A 7,180-nucleotide genomic window follows, 5' to 3' on the forward strand; every position below is an offset into this window, starting at 1 on the left:
TATTAGGTGAGAAATTGGAGAAGGAAATGGCAACCCACTCCAGTGTTCTTGCCTGGAGAATCCCAGGGACGGGGGTAGCCTGGTGGGCTGCTGTCTATGGGGTAGCACAGAGTCGGACACGACTGAAGTGACTTAGCAGCAGGTGAGAAATAGCTTTTGAAGAAAATACTGTCACTGTATGATGGGAAGCTTTATGTTAGCCCCACAAGAATGCTGATTTAATTCTGAGGTTGGTGAGGATATTGATAATTGAGTTGAAAACAGTGAGAGAAAATGTTCTTTATTTGCATACAGTTGTACAACAGTGGGGAGCTAGAGATGGACCTACTCCTGTGCTCATGATCAATAGTCAAACAACTGCATTAAGAATAGGCAAAGGCCCAGGACTAACCTGCTGCTTACATTTCTCTTTGTGAAAGTTTTGAGGAATGAAGTGAATATAAAAAACAAAATAAAATAAAATGATGCCCTCATCAGGATCACGTGGAGATGATCCAGCATTACTTTAGAAAAACACAGCAATGATTTCCAAAGCTAATTCAAACCAGATGCAGTTTAAAACTCACGGAAAGTAGTTTTCCAGTGAGAAAAAAAAATTGTCTCTTTCAGGGAATTTCAGGACAACTTTTAGAATCACTCAATTGTGCTGCATTTTTATATCATTCTGTACAGCAAATATGTTTCTAAAAAGTCTTCAAAACAATTATTTTGTCAGTTATACATAGGCATTGCTATTTACAGTTTATTTATTTCTATTTTCCTTCCAGTGTTATTGAGATATAATTGACATACAGCACTGTGTAAGTTTAAGGTATACAGCAGAGTGATTTGACTTACAACATCATAAAATGATTACACAATAAGTTTAGTAAACATTCATGATCTCATATAGATACAAAATAAAAAAAAAATTTTTTTCTTCTTGGTGAGAACTCTTAGATTTACTCTCTTATATAACATACAACAGGGTTAATTATATTTATCATGTTATACATTACATCCCTAGTAGTTATTTATCTTACAAATGGAATTTTGTTTCTTTTGACTAACTTCATCCAGTTCCCCTCCTCCTACCCCCTCACCACCTCTGGTAACCACATCAGAAAGGGAAAGAAGCCAAGAGTTATGCTGTCATATCGGAAAGACTGCTTGGCAGGAACCTCCAGTGTTCATCAGCGTCTCAACAGTCTCCTTCAGATTTTAGCACTCATAACTTAAAATATTTAATTATCATGAACTTCCAAATGTCACTAATTTTCACTGGGTATTTTAGTGTAGAAAATTCTCCCTAAAACAAATGACTCATCAATTTAAACCATATCCATACTAACCAATTTTAGGTTAGTAAAATCTTTTGAGGACATTGTTCCCTGTACTGTCTTTTGGAAATTGTAAACAAACAAAAAATAAAACAAACAAACAAAAACCCCTTTCTCTTTCGTTGCAAAGCTACTTGATTATAATAAATATTTATTACTTGACAGTTAAATTTTGAAATTGCTCAATGAGAGAGAAAGCAATTTTTACAGCCAGGAGCTGCCCCACATAAACTCAGAGAGGAAGAAATCTTGCCAATGCTTCCTACAAATGTGGAAAAGCCCACACCTGCCAGTTGTTTTGGAAATGGGAGACATGTGTCAGACCATGCTTCATCCCGAATGCAGCGGCTGGCCTTTTGGACTGACATTATAAACTCTTCCAAATGTATCTAGCCATGCAGTGCTAAGAGCTTTATTCATTTCATAAATATTTCAGAATGCAATTATAGCAGAATGATTTTTTAAACCTTACAAAGCCCAAGCTTAAAATTTTTAAAGGAAAAGTTTTTATAATAGAAGAATCTAAATTTTACAAAAGTTGACTTAAGAGAATAGGGACCTCTATATTCCTGTCACTCAACAACAACATTGTTACCACTTTATCAGTTTCATTTCCTCTAACCTTCCCTTGCTTTCCTCCTGGTGTACCTGAACCTAAATCCCAGACACTGTGTTGTTTTATTCATAAATATTTTATTATATCTCTATATGAGAATGAGATACTTTTATCTTTTTAACCTCTTATAACTAAGGAATATATACATTGTAATATTGCACTGATTTAAATAATTAAATATTGCACTACTTAACAAAGGCCATGAATGCAAGAAGATAGTAATTAAGACCACTGGAAAGAATGTAGCCGAAAGGAAAGGAATTTTCCCCTTTTTCTGCCTTCTCTTTAAGTACTTACTTACCATGCTGTTTTCTTCTTCCAGTTTCCTTGATTCATTAGGCAAATATGTTTTCTGGGTCATTATAAACTTAGAAACTAAAAAAAGGTGGCCAACATAAATGCAATATGAAGCAGATAATTCTTAATTTTTTTAACAGGTTTTAAGGGTGAACGATTTCAGGTTGTAGCAACAAGTATTTTTCTGTACATTCTTAAACCAGACTGTAATAAAATAGTAAATAAGTAACCCAGGTTTTACAATTCATGTGAAACACTTCCTGTGTTAAACATTTTTCTTTCTGTCACACAAACTAAAGAACATACAGGAAAAATGCAACAAGAACTACTATATTCATCTTCAATAATTCCCTCTGTGCTATTCTTGAGGCCCCTGAATTTCTTTAAAACACTACATAATGTTTATTAGAGTAGATCTAAATTTTATATATTGATATACCAACATTTTTAAAAACTCAGTCATATAGATGGATGAATGGATGCATGGATGAATGGATAGATAGGATTTTTCAGGCAAGAGTACTGGAGTGGGGTGCCATTGCCTTCTCCGAGGTATATAGACAGATGGGTAGATTTTTTAAAATTTGTTGCTATTTTTATTTTTGTTTGCTTTGGGATTTTGGATCTCAAGTGCACAGAATTGAATTGATTATACTCCTTGTTTCCTGGCAAATTTTTATTGTCAACCAGTGCATCTTCTCTCTTTTTATTTCATGATTTTTCTCATTCATTTCTGCATCATCAACCCCCTCAAAACCCCACCAGGCTCCTACTCACATGCAGTTAATGTACACTCTTCCAATCCACATTCCACGGGGTTTGTAGTCATTTGCAATGTGAGCATTCATGAAATTTATTTTTGTTAATGTACATATGCTCTTATTGGCACAACTGGCATCACATGCTGTTTGTTACTATTCTATTCAACTTCATAGTTATGAAATCTGCTTACACTGCTATCTTTTCCATGCTGATCATTGCCTCAAGCATAAGGATTCCTCTCATGCATATTAATACACTGCATGTTACTTATACCTAAAAGCAATTTACCTATTTTTCAACTCCTAGATTGCCTTCAACTTTTTCCAGCACAATATACTTTGATAGGCATCACTCTACAGTCTCCCTGAGCATCTGTGAAGAACATCACTCAAGTCCACACTCAGGAGTGAACTTGGGGGCACAACAAATATGCCTACAGTTTTCACTCAGTACTGCCAGACTCACTCGAGATGTTTACATCGTGTTAGAACTGCCCGTCTCAATATTATATGAGATTATTTCCTTACATCCTTGCCAGCCTTTGATGTTATCTTTCTAATTTTTAACAACCTGATGGTGTAACAGCAGTGGAGTCATACCAGTGTTAGAGGTTATGTGTGTGACATCAGAGAAGGCAATGGCACTTCAGTACTCTTGCCTGGACAATCCCATGGATGGAGGAGCCTGGTAGGCTGCAGTCCATGGGGTCTCGAAGATCAGACATGACTGAGCGACTTCACTTTCACTTCTCACTTTCATGCACTGGAGAAGGAAATGGCAACCCACTCCAGTGTTCCTGCCTGGAGAATCCCAGGGATGGCGGAGCCTGGTGGGCTGCTGTCTATGGGCTTGCACAGAGTCGGACACGACTGAAGCGATTTAGCAGCAGCAGCAGTGTGACATCAGGGCTTCCTTGGTGGCTCAGTAGTAAATAATCTGCCTACAATATAGGAGCCGTGGGAGTTGTGGGTTCAGTCCCTGGGTTGGGAAGATGCCCTGGAGAAGGGCCTGGCAACCCACTCCAGTATTCTTGCCTGGAGAATCCTATGGACAGAGGAACCTGGTGGGCTACAGTCCATGGGGTCACAAAGAGTTGGTTAAGACTGAAGCGACTGAGCATGCAAGCATATGTGGCCTCAAAGTCTCATTCCACCTCTAAATACTTGTGCAACTTTCTGTTCCTGGTTTCCTAATTTGGAAAAGGAGACAATAATGATGCCTAGTTCATGGAGTTGCTCTAAGGTCAGAACAGAACAGTTATACTTTAAAAGCACTTAGAGTAGTGGCGCTCAAATATTGGATGTGTATGTAGTGCTGTCAATTAATAATGAGTGCCCAAATAAGCATTCTTTGTATATGCTCCATATCTTTACATTACTTTACATTTCCATAACGTTCCTTGACTTTATTCTTGCTGCATGTGTTTTATTTGCATATATTCTTGATATCCTTATTTACAGAAATTAAAAGCTTTTCACTCAGTCTGCCCGCATCTTCAATTTTATCTTTGTCATCCTATTTTAAGGCCATATCTTTAGTTCCATGTAGTCAAAGCTATCAGTTTGTCCCTTTATATTTTGTGCTACTTTTGGCATTAATAAATTTTTCTACTCGGAAATCATAGACATGTTCAATTATATATATATACATTTAATTCTTATGACTTTGTATTTTGTATCACATTATTCTAATCATTTCATAATCTTATTGAATTTTCTTGTTCTATCAGTTTGTCAGTAGGAGTCTTAAACTTTTTTTTCAAATAAGCATCTGCAGATAATGAGTTTTAATTCTTTCTGGCAATTCTTAATCTCTTCTATTTCTTCTTCTGGTCTTGTATTGTCCATGACTTCCTGTACCCATTTGAGAATTACTGAGATACTAGGGCTCCTATTGCCTTTTCTTATTAGTTTTTTCCATTCTCAAATGAAATCCTTCTAAAATGTTCCCACTTGATATGTTATTGCTATAATTTATTATTATGTCATTAGGTTAAGAAAGTTCCCTTTTCCCAAAGCTACCTAATTTTCTAAAAATGTTGACATAAAGAGATTTTTTTTTTAATATATTGAGATTATCCTATTTTTTCTTTGAAACAAAAATAATTTTTTACTTGGTTGGATAAAAATTTAGATCTGATATGGTGTTAATGTTCATAAGTGAAAATGAACTGTAATTTTATTTTCTCGAACTGCCCTTATTGAGGTTTATATTCTGTAATTGTTTCATGGAAATAATTTTAGCAGTTTTTCTTTTTTCCTCCTTTCTAGATATATTAGTATACAATAGAGGATATACATGGTAAAACTCACATATAAAACTTTTTGGACCTGGTACTTTATGGAAGAAAAGTTTTTGCTTTTTAAGGGGCCTTGTTTACTCAACATATGTGTATTGGTCAATTAAGAATTTCTATTTCTTCTTTTGGTAATTTTAACATTTTATATTTTTCTAGAAATATAATTTTACTTTTAATTTCAAATGTATTGACATTTATTTATAATACTTTTGATTTTTAAAATACTTATATTATTCTGTACTTAGATTACTTTTACAAATTATGTGTTATTTCCTAGAACTAAGAACTGCATACTCCTCCAAGGTCCTGTCAACTCTCACTATCTTTGATTCTAAGATTTAAAAACCATAGTCTTGCTGAGGGACATCCAAATACATGTCAAATCAATTTACTGTTCTTCAGGAATTATGCTATCCTCCTGATTAGGACCTGGATGAGTTAGTACTAGGGCTTCCCTGGTACCTCACCTGGTAAAGAATCTGCCTGTAATGCAGGTGACCCGGGTTTGATTCCTGGGTGGGGAAGATCCCCAGGAGAAGAGATACGCTACCCACTGCAGTATTCATGGGCTTCCCTGGTGGCTCAACTGGTGAAGAATCTGCCTGCAATGCCGGAGACATCAACCCACTCCAGTATTCTTGCCTGGAGAATTTCCCCATGGAACAGAGGAGCCTGGCGGGCTACAGTCCATGGGGTCACAAGGAGTTGGACACAACTGAGCAACTAAGCACAACACAGCACGTTAGTACTGACTGGTAGAGGCTGGGACGATCACTGTGGTTTAGATGGTGAGTTCAGCACTTCAGTAGCCTAGGTTCAGATGCCAACTCAGCACTGATTACAAAAGTGACTTTGGACAGATTTCTTATCCCACCTCTATCTCAGTTACTCTGTCATGAAAAGGGAGATGAAGACTTCCCTGGTGGTCCAGTGGGTAAGACTCCACACTTTTACTGCAGGGGGCATGGGTTTAATCCCTGGTTAGGGAAGTTCCACATGCTGCAGTGGTGAGGCAAAAAAAAAAAAAAAAAGGGAGCTGATAATAGTAGCACCTGTCTGACATGATTGTTGCACGACTAGGTTGGCAGTGCGTGTGAAAACACTTAAACAGCACATGGGACACACAAAATCCTCTAAGTAAAAGGTGTTCGTTTACGATTTAAAGTCAAATCTGAAGATACTAATGTGTGAAAGTGAAAGTTAGTTGCACAGTCATGTCCGACTCTTCGATTCCAAGGACTACAGCTTGTCCCGTTCCTCTGTCCACGGAATTCTCCAGGCAAGAGGACTGCAGTGGGTTGCCATTTCCTTCTCCAATACTAACTTGTATCTTGTTTCATTTTTCTTTCACTTACATTTTAAGAAAAACTTTCCAATCATTCTATATTATTCTAAACCTTTTAGTAATTTTTAAATGTTATCAAATCCTCTCATATCATCTATTGATATAATTATATATCAATAATCTTGAAGATGAGCCTATTATTGCACACATATAGCAATGCAGATGTATCATATATTTAATTATAAAAGATTTAGGAATAATAATTTTTTTAAATCCTTAAATAATACTGAATTTTATAAACCAAGACATGACTAAATGCCAAGATTATACCATGTTCCCAACACAGTAGATTAAATTAATGTTAAAATCAGTTGACTCGTTTCCAAAGAAGACATAGATGGCCAATGGTTGTATGAAAAAATGCTCAGCATCACTAATCATCAAGAAAATACAAATCAAAACCACAATGAGATATCATCTCATACCTGTCAGAATGCATATTATCAGGAAGACAACAAATAACTAGTAGCATTTGGCTTCCCTGCTGGCTCAGTGGTAAAGAATCTGCCTGCCAGTGCAGGAGACATCAGGGTTGGATCCCT

Source organism: Bos javanicus, chromosome 4, assembly GCF_032452875.1.
Source record: "Bos javanicus breed banteng chromosome 4, ARS-OSU_banteng_1.0, whole genome shotgun sequence".
NCBI classification, from domain to species: Eukaryota; Metazoa; Chordata; class Mammalia; order Artiodactyla; family Bovidae; genus Bos; species Bos javanicus.